This window comes from Narcine bancroftii, chromosome 6 (genome assembly GCF_036971445.1).
Source record: "Narcine bancroftii isolate sNarBan1 chromosome 6, sNarBan1.hap1, whole genome shotgun sequence".
Lineage (NCBI taxonomy): Eukaryota > Metazoa > Chordata > Chondrichthyes > Torpediniformes > Narcinidae > Narcine > Narcine bancroftii.
The window spans coordinates 86,700,803-86,719,077 of record NC_091474.1 but is presented as its reverse complement, the minus strand read 5'-3'; the positions used below and the strand labels follow the sequence as shown (position 1 = coordinate 86,719,077).

The 18,275-nt window shown below is 44.0% G+C and overlaps 1 protein-coding gene across 10 annotated transcripts in view; it reads right to left on the bottom strand.

Annotated features, from left to right (window-relative positions):
* Window positions 1-18,275, bottom strand: part of ccser2a (coiled-coil serine-rich protein 2a) — a 499,558-nt gene that overhangs the window by 272,816 nt on the left and 208,467 nt on the right. The gene's annotated exons all lie outside the window — the stretch shown is intronic.

The following is an 18,275-nucleotide window of genomic DNA, read 5'->3' as shown; positions in this document are numbered from 1 at the left end:
GGTGGTACAGAGAATGCACATGTCTAAACTTAAACATCTTGTTTTTATGCAGATATTTATCCACTATGTGTGAAATGCAAAATATTTGAAACTTCATTGATCCACATATTTTGGGAGTGCCCAAATTAAAAGTTTTTGGAAAGACATTTTCTAAACTTTATCCATGATTTTTTAAATCAAATAGAGCCTTGTCCTTTAAATGCTCTGTTTGGTTTTTCACGTTAGCAAGTTATAGTTCTGCCTGCAACTCAAGAAAATGTTTTAGCTTTTACTGTGCTGATGGCCAGACAAGCAATTTTACTGAAATGGAAGGATGGAGGGATGTTACCCCACCTAATCATACTCAATGGGCACATGACATCATGTCATGTTTAAACTTAGAGAGGATCAGATGCTCAATTTTTGAATTGAATGTAAATTTTCAAACATTGTGGGGAGCCTTTTTGAATTACTTTTATGATCTTTGATTTCTTATGAAGGTAGAAATGTTGAATAATGCCGTAATTTATCATTCTGATAAGAATTCTGTCTTTCTTTTCTTTTTTTGGCCAAACAGCTTCCTTCTTGGTAGTGGGTTTAGATTTTCCTTATTTTTAATAATAAAATAATATCACTACAATATAATCTGTTTGATTAAAATGTGGAGAATCTTGGTTGAAATGACATGACTTATTTTTGAATTTTAACATATGTACTCTATTACATCCATATGTACTCTATTTTTAGATGTGAAATTTCAATGTTAATAAAAATACTGAAAAGAGAAATTAAAATAGTTAATGTTTTGGTGACATTGGATGATAAATATGTAACATCCAAATGATATTCACAGAATTAGAAACTCTATTAGGAAATTTTGCTCATGCTAGAAAAGCACAATATTATACTTTACTCATTTTATTATATGCAGCAAAGCAAAATGTTAATGTATTGAGTTTTTGTAGAAATTTAAGAATAAGATGCTTCCACTTCAATAGTTGTTGGCACAATAGAAAAAGAATATGATGATCAGTCTGCAAGTCATATCTTAAATTTAGCAATGAAGTCATGAAGAAAACAAACAAAATTGCACTAAACTTTTAGGGTATCTCAAAATTTCAAAGCTTGCTGCTTTTTTTTCCCACAAGATTTAAAGAAAAGAAATCCTCAACAACAGAAAATAAATGTTTAAAATTATCTAGAATGCTTCAGATTTCCTCGGGGACATAGACCTCATATTCCACCAACTGCATTTTCCTCAACCGTATTGCTCCTGACACTTCTCATGCACTCATTCCCTCCCTTCATTAAAAAGCATGTTCAAATTTGTCACATGTACCAAGGTACAGTGAGTAAGTTTATTTTGCAATCAATCAGCTCATCAATCCACATATGGTAAGAGCTGACCAGTAAAGAGAATAGAATTACAGAGAGATCAACAACTGAAGGCACCTTGACATTCCGGGAGGGCTATCAAGCCAGTGTTTCAACTGGCAAATCAATGGTGTGCAGATCAACTCTTCTGTTTTTTTTTCCCAGGAGCTATATCAGTTGTTTTGAAAACTACTGGACACTTTCTATGTTTACCATGTTGCCAGCCTTACAAAAATATTGGAAAAATGCAATGTTAGTGACAAGATTGAAATCAAATATATCAGTAGAATCAAACAAAGTGTTATGAAGAGCATGATCAGCCAATTACTTTCAAATGCTTTCTGTAAAAATATTCACAATTCTTTACACTTGATATCCCTTTCAATGATATTCTCTCAAATACTGCCTGCAAACATTCTGAATTTATTTGTAACCAAGCCAAAGGTGATAATTAGCAATTTAAACATTTCTACTATGCATTCATCCCTTGGCTCTTGGAGTCACATGTGATGTAAAAGTTGGAGTCCCTCAGGTGAGAAAAGAGGCCTCTACAATCTATGACCTTGGTGACATCAATCACCTGTCATCAGTCAACACCAGATGGCAATTCACAAAGGTAAACATTCATGTGGCACTACTTGCACTGCTGAACAAACAACTATACCATCAAAACTCAGAAAGTAATCCAAGTGCCTTCCCCTGCAAAAAAATGTGCAACATTCCTACCAACTTCAAATTTTAAAATACTATTTGTTTTCAGTGGTTCAATAAGCACCTACACAGAGGAAAATTTGGGGGCGGTGTCAGAGGTCATTTTTTTCTTACCCTGAGGCTGAAATAATAAGAACATATTATTAGTCTTAGTCTAATAGTTTTAGACAGGCACATGGATGTGTAAAATTGGGGGTAATGAACTCTGAGGGAAGGAAGGGATAGATTGATTGCAGAGATGGATTTACAAGGGTCAGGATAACCTTGTTGGACAAAGGGTATGTATTGTGCTGCATTGTTCTATGTTCACCCTAGAGATCAACAATATTTCGTTGTTAACAATAGACAAAACCCAATTCCATGTGTGTTTATTGAAGACAACAATCTTTTCTTGTCAGGTATATTAAAGAGTTCTTTTGCATATCAGGATCAAGAAGAGAAATATTTCATGTACCTCTACTTTCTAACATGCTTCATCTTGATTGAGTTGAAATCTCGTCTTTATCTGTACAGTTTAGTGATTCCATTCATTCAGATTGGTGCTATTTAAGTTTATGCTCATTCACATCTGCTTTTGTGGTTAGACCATACCTGTGTTTTCATAAAATACGATTCCACAAGTAGACCAAATGATTCCAGCTTTAAAACATTAGAAAGTAAAATAAACAAGCCACAACTTTTCATTTAAGGCCAGCAACTCCATTTTGCTATTGTCAGTCTATTTGCACCAGATATACTTGGAACAGTGGCAAAGGACTCTGAAAACAGCAGACTGCAGCTCCCTCTATTGCAATTCTTTCTAATTCATTTCCCAGTAATGTGAACGATTTTTGTACAATCCTGATTACCGGTAATGTTTGTTCAGCAGCAATTCCTCATTCTCTCAGTCCTTAACATTCTAAAAAATAATTGCTACATTTCATACCCTTGAGTTTCCTGCACTCTCTATCAATTTAACTTTACTCCAATTTTTCAGTGTTAAAATTAATATATCACATCAACAGCTACTTTTTGTGAAGCAGATCGAGTCAGTCAACTGAAGTTCAGCAGCAGGTCAAAACCCAAAGTCTGCATGACATCAATACCCTTGTCCCAATGGAGGAAGAGCAAATCCAGCCCATTTTGACCAGCCACATAAAAGATAATCTGGGGCGACAGTCATTGATAAAGTGGTCAAAAAGTCCTGCGAGAAAGCAATGTGAAGGGAGGTCAATGTTGACCTCTGCAACATCTTAGAGACACTCAGAAACAACACCATGAAGCAGGTGGAAAATATGGGGGAATTAATCTATAGCAATGGGGTGGAACATTTTGGAGTGCAAGAAAGGAAGAAGACTACACCGATGATCCCCACTAAGCCCAGGTGGCAGAAGGAGATAGAGCGTCTGGTCAGAGAGAGGAGGCAGCTGAAGAAACAATGGAGGAAGGCCACAGAGGAGGAGAAGGAAAGCATAAACCTGTTGCAAGCAAATATCCGGAGCAGACTTGTGACACTGAGGAGAGCTGTGAACCTGGTAAGAAAGCACAGGAAGAAGAAGCGGACAAGCATAAGCTTCTATAAAGATCCTTTCACGTTTGTGAAGGGTCTCTTCACAAGGGAGAAGAGTGGAAGTCTCTCAATATCAAAGGAAGAACTGGAAAAACACCTGAAAAAGTTCAGATAACCGATGCTAAGAGATCACCATCCCATTGACATGTCACTAATCCGTCTACTGGAACACCGACGACATCAGCCCACCTAGATCGAGCAAGGTGGAGAAAATTGTGCATAGAGCAAGGGTTGCATCAACCCCAGGTCCCAATGAAGCACCATTCAGGCTCTACAAAAATGCATCAGGTGTCCTGTGGTTCTTCTGGAGGCTCATGCAGGTGGTATGGCGAAACCAGGAGATACCATCATCCTGATTCCAAAGAAAAAGGGTTCATCAGAAATCAGCCAATTTGGCTCAGTCGCTCATATCCTTCTCTGGAATGCTTTCAAATTCTTCAGGGTTCCAGTGGCCCTCACAAGCCTCATTAAGGCCTACTTCCAGGAGGTGCAGATATGTTTGACAACAGCAGACTACACCATAGCATGGCAACATTGGAGGTAGAAATCATGGCTGGTTGTACCATCTCCCCGCTAACCTTCACCATGGCCATGGAGGTCATCATTAGAGCATTTCAATGGGTGGTTAGAGGTTAGCACATAGGATCTGGTTTGAGGCTGCCTCCTATCAGAACATACATGTTTGATCTCACAACACTGATCACAATCAAGGCTTGTGCTATACACCTGTTGAGGAAATTTCAAGAGAATATTGAGCAGGCTCAGATGAAGATCAAACCGAACAAGTCCAAAAGCATCTCCATCATCAACACTTCTACATAGGCGATGAAAAGATTCCAAGCCTTCAAGAAACATGTGAAAAGCTTAGGTCGGTAATATAAAGAGCAGGTACATCAGCTCAGGAAGGATGCTGTTAGTGGCCTTAAGAGCATCAACAAAACCACACTACCTGGAAAGTTGAAGCTCTGGTGTATGCATTTTGGGTTGGGTTCTTTCCATGCCTCATGTGGTTATTAACCCTATCTGAAATTCCAGTCTCAAGCGTGGAAAAGCTGGAGAGACAGATCAACTCGTACATAAGGAAGTGGCTTGGCCTTCCCAGATGCCTTAGCACCATAGTGCTCTACGGCAAAGGAGTCCTAGAGTTACCCATTTTCAGTCATTCAGAAGAGTATAAGTGCACCAAAGTAAGATGAGATTATGTTAACAGAGGCGAGTGATTTGTAGCTTAAATTGGTGTCATCCTCGATACTGGGAGGAAATGGTTTCCACCAGAAGCAACTAAGCAAGCAAAGGTGGCACTCAAGCATAGGGACATCATGGGCTGAGTGCAGCAAAGATCTTGGTCTTGGGGCCAGTATACCAGCCTGGAACAAGGCTGTTCAGTCTCAGAGACGCAGGCTTTTGACGCAGAAAGAGGTGGCAGATAGGTACGCAAGGGCCATCACCCAGGCAAAGCAAGAGTAATGAATGAGATAGGAGAGAGTGGAGGAAAGGAAGATCTCCTAAAAAGAGCTGTGGGAGATGGAGACATTCAGAGCGACCTTCCCCATAAGATGTTTTGCCGTCTGCCATGAATCTCAGCCTGTGGTATGGAGAGGACCCCACGTTTCCTCTGCACAACTTCTGTAACACTAAAACATATTTTGGGGGGCTGCAAGACCTCGCTCATTCAAGGCTGATACACCTGGCACCACAACGAGGAGCTATGGTATGTTGCAGCAGTGCTAGAAAATCAGTAGACAAGTGTTAACATTCCACCTCTATCCCACTGGCTATTAACAGCATTTGTCTGGGAAGGTGAGGGTCAAGCTGGAATTACCACATCAAGATCAGACTCCAGTCGGCTAGGTGGGGCACTTGATTGGAAGAAGACGGCAGGCTTAGACCAGAGGCTCTGCTTCCCAATTGAAATCATGGAAACCAATCTTAGACCAGACCTTGTACTATGGTCGGCCTCACTCCATCTCCTTTACATCATCGAGCTTAGAGAGCCCTGGGAGGAGGATGTGCAGGAGCCCTATGTGTTCAAGAAACTAAAGTACATTAAGCTTGCAGCTGACGTGCAGCAACTATGCTGGAAGGCAATGGTCCGACTGGATAAAGTAGGCTGCAGAGTATTTGTAGCCACATCGACATCAAGGCTACTCCGGGAGTTGGGAGTGCGAGGTAAGATAAACCTACAAGAAGCTAAAGATCTCCCCAGAGCTATTGAAAAGGGTAGTCAGTGGCTCTGAATCCACCCCGGCTCCCAAGTGAGGGAATGGCATCTAAGGGGTAAGCCCGGGACACCGGGATTCACTGCTGAACCTTCTGGAGGTGATATGGGTCTATCAGCGAAACACTGAGGAAAGAGGGTGCCCACTTGATAACCCAAAAGATGCCACCACTCACTCGGTTACCCTGCAGAGTCTAGGCTGCAAGTCGCAGGAGTGCAATAACGGATATTAACATCTAGTCCCACATAACATACCTGTTCAGCAGCAATTCTTCATCCTCTCAGTCCTTAATATGCTAAAAAAAAATTGCTACATTTCATATGCTAGAGTTTACAGTGCACTCTATCAATTTAATTTTACTCTGCAATTTTTCAGTGAGAGTAAAAATTAATATAATCAGATGAAAGATGAGGAACATTTTGACAAATTTTGATCAATATTAATGCAAATATATTCAGAAGAAAAATTAATTTCATAATTTTTATGATGGCAGCTAATATTTTTGTGGTGTTAACAAAAAGAACACTAACACTAGACAATGAAGATTTTGCTTCCTGAACATTTTTGGGTGTATTTTATGGATTTTGGGCTGCTGATCTCAAAAAAACGCCTTAAAATTTTCCTATCATGTACCATTTTTTTAAGATATAACCTATTTTTGAGATTTCCGGTCATATTTTAAGTCTACTTCAAGCTTACAAAAACCATGAAGTGCAATATGTCATTGAAAATGTATTTTCGGCATTCACTCTTGGACTTCTTCCCTGATGATCTTGGTGCAGTCAATGGCAAACATGGTGAAAAGTTTTACCAGGCATTGTGACAATGGAAAAGTGTTATCAGGGCAAAAGGAATTCATCAATTCTGGTCGACTATTTTTGGAAACTGACATGAGAGGCATCAGATGCTGAGTACAAACAAAAATCAGCAGCAAAATATTTTTAGGTCAGTTGAACTAATGCAAAGTGTCAGCATCATTATGCGATTAAACCTGCTAAATTCAATAAAAGTTAATTTAATGTTTCTCCAACTTCATTTGTGATACATCAAATCTGAAATTACCCTTCTGTTCAGCTTGAAGCTGTCTATCATAATCTCCAATTCTATTTCAAAAATTTGAATTTTCAAATTTGAAAAATTTGTTGCCCAGTATAATTAGTCAATTACAGTCTTCCTAAAAAATGCAAACCAACCACGGTATATTAAGTGCAGAAATATTTTTTTTAAATATTAAAATGATAAGGTAATATAGCATGCATGAAAATGGAAAGAGTTGATATTTAGGTCAATGCCTTTCCATCAAAAGTGGGAAAGTTTAGAAAACAGGCAGAGAATGGGATGAGTGGGATAGTTATATGATAATGAGTTTATTGTTACATACATAGTACAATGTACATAGGCTCTGCAAGATACTTCATTAAAAAAAACAATAGTATGCAGTATTAAATTAAAAAGAAAACAAATACAGATAATAAATAAAGGGCATGAAAAAAGTGGCATTACAATAATGGAGATAGCTTTTTTTGTGGCATCATAGTTTATGATTAGTGTAGTAATGGGAGAATCAAGAGTTTCGTAGATATTGGAAAGAAACCATTGTAAAAGCTAGAGGTGCTAGTCTTCATCTAATTCCCAAAGATAGCAGCAAGACGAGGTGATGATGTCACTGCTTTCTTGAGACAGTGCCTCACAGATCTATTTCATGGATGGGAAGCGGGACTTGGCTACGTTTGCACTCAAATTACTAAATCAGACTGTGATGCAATGGAGTAATAGCCAAAACTTCAATCTTTCATTATTCCTCTGCAAAGTTAAAATTCTCAGCAATTTATGGAGGACAATAATCCAAAATTTACACATTCAATTCCCGTTTGCTTTCTCTACAATTTAAAATGTGCCAGTTTTCTTAATGTTCTTTTTTCTGAAAGATTAACTGTTTATCTCTCTCCAGAGATGTGGTCTCACTCACCTGCTGCACATTTCAAACATTCTCTGGTCTTATTTCAGATTTACAGCATATGTCTTTTTTTTGCTTTTATATATTCTGTGTTTTCCTTAATGTTGGAAACCCAAAGTAGGTCCTACGTCAGGAACGATTTCCAGAGTAAAGGGAAACTGACCAATTTATTTCAGGAATTTATGTTAAGAAAGAAATATCCAAAATGGAGGGGAATCTGCAGGGAGTGGTGTTCCATGCCCCTCTACAGCAGGTGTGATGTGCCATTAGTTTTAGATAGCCAAGACCAAAGTCTGCTAGTGAATCACAAATAATCACATGCTGTCAAATGGTAAATGGTGTTGATTTCTAAACATCATGATGTTCCAGCAGCAGTTTATCATCATTTCTTCATTGGTAATTAGGGATGGCCAATAAATAAGTCACAGTAGCAATACTCAGCAAATAAAAGACAGTTATCAATTTTGCAAATAAAATGCCTTAAATGTAGGGATTCAAGAATTAAAATACTGTTACACAGAAGAGTGGAATAGTCAAAGTCTATGCCATTGAGATAAATTCAAAGTTCAGATTGATTGATTGTCAGAGTACATGCATGACATCATATATAACCCTGAGATTCTTTTTCCTGCGGGCCAGGCAGAATTAGCATTATTGGTAGAGCAAAAAAAAACTGTACTCAATGTACACATGTAAACAAATAAAGAAATATAAACAAATTGACTGTGCAATACTCAAAATCAGAACTGGCAGGCTGTGAAGTTGATAAATGGTGCCCTGTAACCTTGGATCTCATAAATGAAGTGAGTAATTACTGAAATATTTATACTGTGGTGGCACACCACTAGGCAGGTGAACCAGCCCCGCTTGTAATCCACGCCGGCCAAAATGGAGCCGTCGGGGGGTTTCCCCTTCTTCTCAGCACAGGGCTCATAAGATCTCGCTGGGGAACCATGTGACATCCGGGTGAGGTCAGCGCCCCCCAGCGTGGTTCTCAGCCAGGTCGGGACTAGGAATATAAGTTCAGACCAACAGCCTACAATAAATCAGTTTTGCTCACTGAGCTCAACCTGTCTGGTTGTGTGTTCTTTCAGTAGCAGTGTAGCTGCCACTAAAATTGGTGACCTCGACTGGTTCAGACGTCTTTGAACATCATGAGTGAATCTGGGATCAATGTTATAGCCATCAAGCTGCCTGAATTCTGGGTTCAGGAGCTGGAGGCCTGGTTCGGCCACACAGTGGCTCAGTTTCACCTCCGCCAGATTTCATCTGGCACGACCAAATTCTACCATGTGGTCGCCGCCCTGGACCAGGCCACCGCCAAACGAGTGCTGCACCTCATTCAGCACCCATCCACTGAAGATATATATGAGACCATAAAGCGAGTCCTCACCGGATCCCTTGGACTATCCAGGCGCCAGCGTGCTGCTCAGATGCTGCACATTAACACCCTGGGGAACAGGTCCCCGATGGAGCTGATGGACGAGATGCTTGCGCTCATGGGTGATCACACCAACTGCCCACTCTTTGAGCACATTTTCCTCGACCATATGTCCGAGGACATCCAGCCGTTATTGACCCAAGAGAGCTTTACCAACCCGAGGAAGATCACTCAGAAGGCCCAAGAGCTAGGGCTTGAGCGATTCCTGGAGGGTTCGGCGGTCCAGCAGGTCACGAGGCACGGGCATGACCACATCAAGCCCTCCCCTAGTGCTGCAGTGGAGCATCCAACCCCTGCAGGGGCCACCAAGAGCATAACTAGGGCCACAGCATCCGCTCCAGGCCTCTGCATCTACCACCAGCACTGAGGAGCCAAGGCTCAGAAGTTGTCGTCAGCCCTGCTCTTTCCAGGGAAACAAGCAGGCCGACCGCTGTTAATGGCTGCGGCAGCTGCCCAAGGACACAGCCTCCTCTACCTGCAGGACTCAGTCAGCGGCCGGCGGTTCCTCGTCGACGCTGGGTCGCAGATCAGCGTTTCCATATGTCTAGGAACCGAACTCGAGGACCTCCCCTCCGTGCGGCCAATGCAACAGAGATCCAGGACGAATGGAGACAAGACAGTCCAGTTCCAGATCGAACTACGAAAGTTATCATGGAGGTTCACCGTCTCTTCTCTTCCGACCACCATCCTGGGTGCCAACTTCCTCCTCACCCACGGGCTTCTGGTGTACATTCGGGGTATACGCCTGATGGATGCCCGTACTTTCCAGGCCGTTCGCCATGACACCACCCGCACAGAGCAGCCGCAAATAGCCATGATCAGCACACCCAGAGACGAGTTCCAGCGAATCCTGGATGAGTTTGCAACCCTCCTCAAGCCACAGTTCTCCGCTGCTTCGCTGCGCCACAGGGTGTTCCAACACATCCCCACCCAGGGCCCACTGGTTCACGCCAAGGCACGCCGGCTCCTGCCTGACAAGCTCCAGGTGGCGAAGGAGGAATTTTCACCTCTGTTGGAGCTGGGGATCATTTGGCAGTCCAACAGCTCATGGGCCTCGCCACTCCACCTGGTCATTAAAGCCTCCGGGGCTGGCGCCCCTGCGGAGACTATCGATGGCTCAACGAGGTGACAGATCCTGACCGTTACCCCACCCCTCACATACAGGACTTTATGGCCAACATGGGTTTTCTCCAAGGTTGACCTGGTGCGCGGGTATCCAAATCCCAGTGCACCCTGAGGACATACCCAAGACGGCCATCATCACCCGCTTCGGCTTGTTTGAATTCCTTTGCATGCCGTTCAGGCTCAAGAACGCTGCTCAGACCTTCCAACACCTCATGGACTCAGTGGGCAGGGACCAGGATTTCATCTTCATTTACTTAAACGACATCCTCGTTGCCAGCAGGGATCGGGCGCAATACAAGGCCCACCTGCGCACCCAGCTTAGTGACTTTGGCCTCACCATCAATCCAGCCAAGTGTCAGTTCGGGAAAGAGTCCATGCAGTTCCTGGGCCATACCATCATGGCCAGAGGAGCCATGCCCGCTGCTACGAAGGTTGCCGCTATCAAGGAGTTCCCATGCCCGGACAACCTCAAGGGGCTGCAGGAGTTTGCGGGTATGGTCAACTTCTACAACCGATTCATCCCAGGCACTGCAAGCATCATACAGCCACTATTCACACAAATCGCTCACCTGGACCCCAGAGACCTGCAGTGGATTCGAGGCCACCAAGGACACCCTCACATAGGCTACCATGCTCGTCCACCGACCTGCATATGGTGCTCCCATCGATGCCTCTGCCACAGCCGTCGGCGCCATCCTGGAGTAGCAAGTGAATGGACAATGGAAGCCGCTGGCATTCTTCAGCCGGCTTCTCCATCTACCAGAGTGCAAGTATAGCGCTTTTGATGATGAGTTACTGGGCATGTACCTGGCAGTGCGGCATTTCTGCTATTTCTTGGAGGGGAGGACTTTTACCATCTTCATTGACTGCAAACCCCTCACCCAGGCACTCGCGATGGCGAAGGACCCCTGGTCGGCCCACCAGCAGCGTCACCTCTCCTTCATGTCAGAGTTTACCATCGACATTCGGTACAAGGCGGAGAAGGACAACGTGGTTGCCAAAGCACTCTCGCGACCGGCCTCATCTTCAACCAGCTCAGCCAGGACCAGAAGTCTGTCAAGGAGACACGAGCCTTCAGGACTGTCATCACGGGCCTGCAGTTCCGAGACCTCCCAACTACGAGCAGCAGAAGCACCAGCCTGTGCAGTGTCTCCATGGGCTCCCCGTGGCCAGTGATTCCCCAGCAATGGTGGAGGCAAGTCTTCCATCACATCCACGACCTTTTGCACCCATCCATCAGGTACACGGTCCAGATGGTGGCAGAGCAGATCGTCTGGCATGGGCTGCAGAAGGAGATCGCTGGCTGGGCCAGATCAAGCGCCCATTGCCAAATGTCCAAGGTACACATGCACACCAGGGTGCCCGTGCAAGAGTTCGAGCACATCCAGGAATGGTTCAGCTACATTCACATGGACGTAGTCGGGCCCTTACCCGTTTCCCGGGGCAACCATCACCTGTTCACAGTGGTGGACCACACCACTCGTTGGCTCGAGGCGATCCAGATGCCGGATGCCTCCACGGATTCCAGCTCTCAAGCGCTGTTGCACGGTTGGGTCACCCTGTTCGGCGTTCCGAATTACCTCACATCGATCGGGGCACCCAGTTCACCTCTGCGCTCTGGGCACAGCTCGCCAACAGGTTGGGGATCGAGCTACACTGCACCACAGCCTATTACCCGCAGGCCAATGGGCTGGTCGAGCGTCTGCACTGGCACCTTGTTGGCACTTATGGCCCACCTCATCAGTCCCAACTGGGTGAACAAACTGCCTTGGGTACTCCTGGGCATCCGTTCCACGCCCAAGGAGATCTGCAGGCGTCATCAGCTGAGCTGGTCTATGGCACATCACTGGCACTTCCTGGTGAGTTCATCAATGCGCCTCACAAACCCCAGCGGTCGCCACACGAGCTACTTCCCCATCTCCGGGCCACTTGGACTCCTTCGCACCCCCACCGCCGCCCAGACACGGCACATGGCCACTTCATGTCCCCAGCGAGCTGCTTTCCACAGAGTACCTTTTTATTCGGTAGGGCCCGCCCACGACACCTCTGCAGAAACCTTACGAGGGGCCATACAAGGTTGTCCAGCATTCGGGGTCTATGTTCACGCTGGACATCGGCGGCAGGCGGGAACTGTTTAGTGTGGACAGACTGAAGCCAGCACACCTTGACCCCTCCGAACCAGTAATTGTGGCCCAGCCCAAGAAGCAAGGTCACCCAGCTAAAAAGGACATTGGCGCCAGTTCTGGGGGGGGGGGGGGGGTGCTGTGTGGCAGCACACAAGACAGGCAAACCGGGCCCACTTGTAATCCACACGGCGGGGCAGCTGGCCAAAATGGTGCCGATGGAGGTTTCCCCTTCTTCTCAGCACAGGGCTCAGAAGCCCAGGCTGGGGGTCCATGTGACTCCTGGGTGATGTCCATGTGACGCCCAGTACAAGTCCAGCCCACCAGCCTGCAATAAATCAGGTCTGCTCATTGAGTTCAACCCGTCTGGTTGTGTGTTCTTTCAGTAGCAGTGCAGCTGCCGCTACAATACATACTTATTTTATATTACATGCATTCAGATGATAATAAGCTTGAAAATGTATTCATATGGAAGGCAGTTAAATTAGGAAAAACTGTGAGCAGGCGTGTACAAATTCACTCCACATTTACCTCTGCTGCTTAGTAATTTTTAAAATGACATTGAAACAAGGGGGCAGCATTTATATGATAAAGTAAAACAAACCAAAACAAAAATAACTTTGAATAACTCTATCATTTGCTTGGCGTTGCTGTTCTCTGGAAATGAGCAATGCCTGCCTATATCAGGACATGCTTTGCAGAATTTATACAAACTCAAATCTACAAGTCAAAACCTTCCACATTTCAAATTGATCAAATTTAGATATTTGAAAGATCATTTACAACTTGTCAGTTTGCCTTTAGAGATTATGAAAATGCCTGCAAAAAAACAAATAACAATTTCATGTGCAAATCCTTCTTGCTTACCACTTAGATCTAAGTTTTATTAAGGTTTAAAGAAAGTTTCAGTACTTCCACATAATTCAAGAAGCTTACCAGCATGGGAGATGACCCTAAAGGGAAGGTGACCACGGCAGTAAAGCAGCAAGGGGCTCAGTGGCTGAAGGACTCAGATAGGCTGCAGGCCATTGGTTACTTGCAGTTGAAGGACTCACACAGGCTGTGGGCTGCTGGAGACTGACTCATGGGAACCAGGTATTCAAGAGGGTGCTGAGGCCAAGAACAGCTCCTGAAGGGCCTCGGCCATTGACGGCTTCCTGATCATATAGGAGGTTTGGACCTGGAGTTCCAGTTGCCAATGGATTGAACAGGAGTCTTTGTGGCTGCAGAGGCAACTGGAGTGCTGGAGACCAATCCACGGACACTCATGCCTCTGAAGGAACTTTTTGGTGCTTTTCTTTCTTTTGGTGTTATGGGCACTGGATAGTGCACATGGCAACTCTGTATTATGTATATTATATTATTATATATAATTAAGTTACAATAAATGGAGCCTTGAACATTATTGCTTGCGCCATATGTGTGCAGTAAACATTGAGTTACTCCATCTATGTATAGCCCCTTTCACACTTGCCAGTGATCCCAGGAATCGAACGGCAACGGCCTTTAAAGTGGCAAGTGTGAAACCAAAATCAGCTCAATGATGTCATCTCACGCTGGGGATTGATGGCCTCAATCCCTAGTACAATGCAGATGCCGCATTGTAGTCAGGCAAGTGTGAAAGGGGTAATTGCATTGTGGGATTTAAATGACCCGTTTTTGAATGAGTGCAGGAAGAAAAGATTAAAATGAAGGTATATATAAACTTTCCCATGGGAAAGTCGCAGTGGGGGGGGGGGGGGGGGGGGAAGAGAGAGAGAGAGAGAGAGAGAGAGAGAGAGAGAGAGAGAGAGAGAGAGAGAGAGAGAGAGAGAGAGAGAGAGAGGAAATAAATAGCAATAGCAACAATTTTTAAACAGCATGGGAAAATTGGTAGCATTATAGCACATAATTTATAAAGACTGTGTGGGGAAAAAAAAATGGTGGACCTGATTTCCCAGAATGCCATGTGGCAGAACAACCCCTCTATGAATGCTCCATGTATGGTGCCGGGCATACAACTTTTTCTCTCCTGCATTGAATTCTGGGAGGGAAGGTCCGCTATCGCTTTTTCCCATGGTATTTATGAATTGTATGCGATAGTGCTACCAACATTCCCACACTATAGAAATTGCGCTCTACAGCGCTACAAACTTCCCCACGCTATATAAATTAAGCGCTATAGCGCTACCAACTTTGCAACACTGTTTAAAAATTGTCCAGTATTACTATTTATTGCTTGTGCTTTCCCACGTCCCCTTATAAAGGTGTATATAAGTCAGCACAATATGAGCTATAGGGTTCATATTGCGCTGTATATAATGCTTAATTATGTTATAATTATGCATAATTAATTTTGTTCAAATATAAGATCATTATACATTGATCAGGATTTCACTCGATGCGTCATGACATCACCAGTAAAAGGTAGAACAGTCTTAACCCCTGGGATGTCTCCTTGCAAGTGTGAATGTGTTCAGTGTCCCAGTTAGGAGTGGTCAAGTGTGAAAAGCCAAACCCCCAATCCTATCCTGGGACACTGGACAGCCAATTTAGTGGGATCCAAGGGTGAAAGGGGCTTACGACACCTCACATCATGACATCCAGAAATGACTCAGCTGTTCTGCGCAGAGGACAAAGGAAGAAATGTCTGTTATTTACCCAGTTACTGGACTTTCACTATTGCGCTGAAAACAAAAATTCAAAGTCAATGGAAATAGGAGAATAAATGACCTACTGTATCTAAACTTATCCATCCAAACAGTTTCCACACTTGTCATCATTTATCCAACAGTGTAGCAAAATGCTTCATGATTTTTTTTTACCTGATTTGCTTTACTAGGAGGACTGTAGACTTGGCATTGACAACTTTTTATGAAGAGGTACCTAACCATGATTTTATATGTGTATATATATATATATATATGCCGCTTTAGTTGCCCATTCAGAGCCAGCTCTTCAGCGCTTGACGTCCTGCTTTGCGGAAACTGCCAAAATGTTTGGCCTGGAAGTCAGCCTGAAGAAAACTGAGGTCCTCCATCAGCCAGCTCCCCACCATGACTACCAGCCCCCCCACATCTCCATCGGGCACACAAAACTCAAAACGGTCAACCAGTTTACCTATCTCGGCTGCACCATTTCATCAGATGCAAGGATCGACAATGAGATAGACAACAGACTCGCCAAGGCAAATAGCGCCTTTGGAAGACTACACAAAAGAGTCTGGAAGAACAACCAACTGAAAAACCTCACAAAGATAAGCGTATACAGAGCCGTTGTCATACCCACACTCCTGTTCGGCTCCGAATCATGGGTCCTCTACCGGCACCACCTACGGCTCCTAGAACGCTTCCACCAGCGTTGTCTCCGCTCCATCCTCAACATCCATTGGAGCGCTTACATCCCTAACGTCGAAGTACTCGAGATGGCAGAGGTCGACAGCATCGAGTCCACGCTGCTGAAGATCCAGCTGCGCTGGATGGGTCACGTCTCCAGAATGGAGGACCATCGCCTTCCCAAGATCCTGTTATATGGCGAGCTCTCCACTGGCCACCGTGACAGAGGTGCACCAAAGAAAAGGTACAAGGACTGCCTAAAGAAATCTCTTGGTGCCTGCCACATTGACCACCGCCAGTGGGCTGATAACGCCTCAAACCGTGCATCTTGGCGCCTCACAGTTTGGCGGGCAGCAACCTCCTTTGAAGAAGACCGCAGAGCCCACCTCACTGACAAAAGGCAAAGGAGGAAAAACCCAACACCCAACCCCAACCAACCAATTTTCCCCTGCAACCGCTGCAATCGTGTCTGCCTGTCCCGCATCGGACTTGTCAGCCACAAACGAGCCTGCAGCTGACGTGGACTTTTTACCCCCTCCATAAATCTTCGTCCGCGAAGCCAAGCCAAAGAAAATATATATATATTATATATATATATATACACACACACACACACATATAGGTGTTAAACCATATCCTATTGCATGCATTCATACCTTAGTCTGAAGCAGTGTCCTAAATCTAACTTTTCTACTAACTGAACAGATACATGGAAAGAATGAAGTTAGAGGGATATGAAGACGTGAAAGTAGTGTGGGTAGGACATTTTGGTTAGCGGGGGCAAGTTGAGCCGAAGGACCCATTTCCATATGATGTGACTCTATTATCAAAGGGAGTAAGATCATGAAATATCTGCAGGAAAAATCACATGGCTTCTTCATGGCAGTTCCACCATTCAATGAAATCAAAACTTCATGGACTCCAATACCTTTATTTTTAAAAATCCATCAATCTTGATCTTAACCTTTTTTATCGAGGCAACCACATCCCTCTGAGGGGAGAATTCCAAAAATCCTGCCAGTAAATAAATTCTGATCTCAATTCAAAAGGCCTGGCCTCTAATCATTCCTCCAGTTCTAAACACTCCAACATATACCTTGTTAAACATTTTCAGTAGTACCAGCATTTCAGAGTCCACTTTCTCTTTACTCTACTGAGGTTACATCTATCTTGATCAATCCATCTTCCAGGACAGATCTATCATCCCAGTAAATAAAACACCAATTTTTATGCAGCACTGCCTCCATATAAAACACATTCTCAAAATATTTTCTCCAACTTAATCATCAAACATTGGTCTCATGCAAAAGAGGAAAGCGGGCTGAAACATGGTTTGCTCATGTCATCAAGGGAGGAAGTGTACAAAAGCCTCATTAATGCATGGAATTCTGTGGTTTATATTTTGGGTGTAGCTGTGGGATTTTACAACAAAGCAAGAAATAATCCAGCTAAGACAAGGACCACAACCATATATGAGCATTCGCTGCAAGATTAGTTCTTTGCAAGGAGAGAGTAGAGGAATGGAAAGGGTACCTGAATGTCAGATATTGTATAAAGATCACTGGAATCCCTCGCATTCATTACAGAATAGGAATCTCCATTTGTTGGCATTTGGTTCATTTGTTCAGATGGCAGTATTCACAATACTGGCTGTTTTTGTGCAGAGGGCAGGGGACAGTCAAGCTCAGTGGATATTTAACACACCGCTACATTTTCTAGAAGATGATCAGCTAATGTTTTATGGACTAAAAATGCTGACGTCATACAAACAGTGCTTCTTTCAGGTTAGACTTCATCTTATACCACAAAAAAATTTGTTAGAGTAAAGTGAAGTAGACCACAGGACTTGCTTATAAACATCCACCACAGAGTAAACAAGTCATAAAAAGATTTAACACGAATATAAGGGCTGTCATCCACCACGTCCACACACTGACCATCAAGCTCTCATTTTACATCAATACTACACTAATCCCTTTCTTAAAATTTCTCCACATTCCCATCAATTCCTCTCAGATGCTGTCCCTTTCCCTCACAAGAAAGAGAAAATTACAGATGGTAATTAACCTAAGAAAGCACATCAGTTACTCTACTTCCTCAGGAATTTGCAGAGGTTCAGGATGTGACCTGAATCTTTGGCAAACTTCTACACATATGCCATGGAGTGTGGTGACCAGCGGCATCACAACTTGGTATGGAGGCGCCAATAGCCCCGAGTGGAAAGCCCTGCAAAATGCAGAGGACATCTCAGGCAAAACTGTCCCACCATCAAGGACATCTATGGGAAAGCTGGCATCAGAGAGCAGCAGCAATCACCAAGGATCCAAACCAGCCAGGACATGCTCTGTTCTCGCTACTGGCATCAGGAAGGAGGGAGAGGAGCCACAGGACTCTGTCCTCCAGGTTTAGGAATTATTTGCTGCCCCTCATACATCAGACTCCTAAACAACAGAATCATTTAAGGACTCTTGTTTTGCTCATTA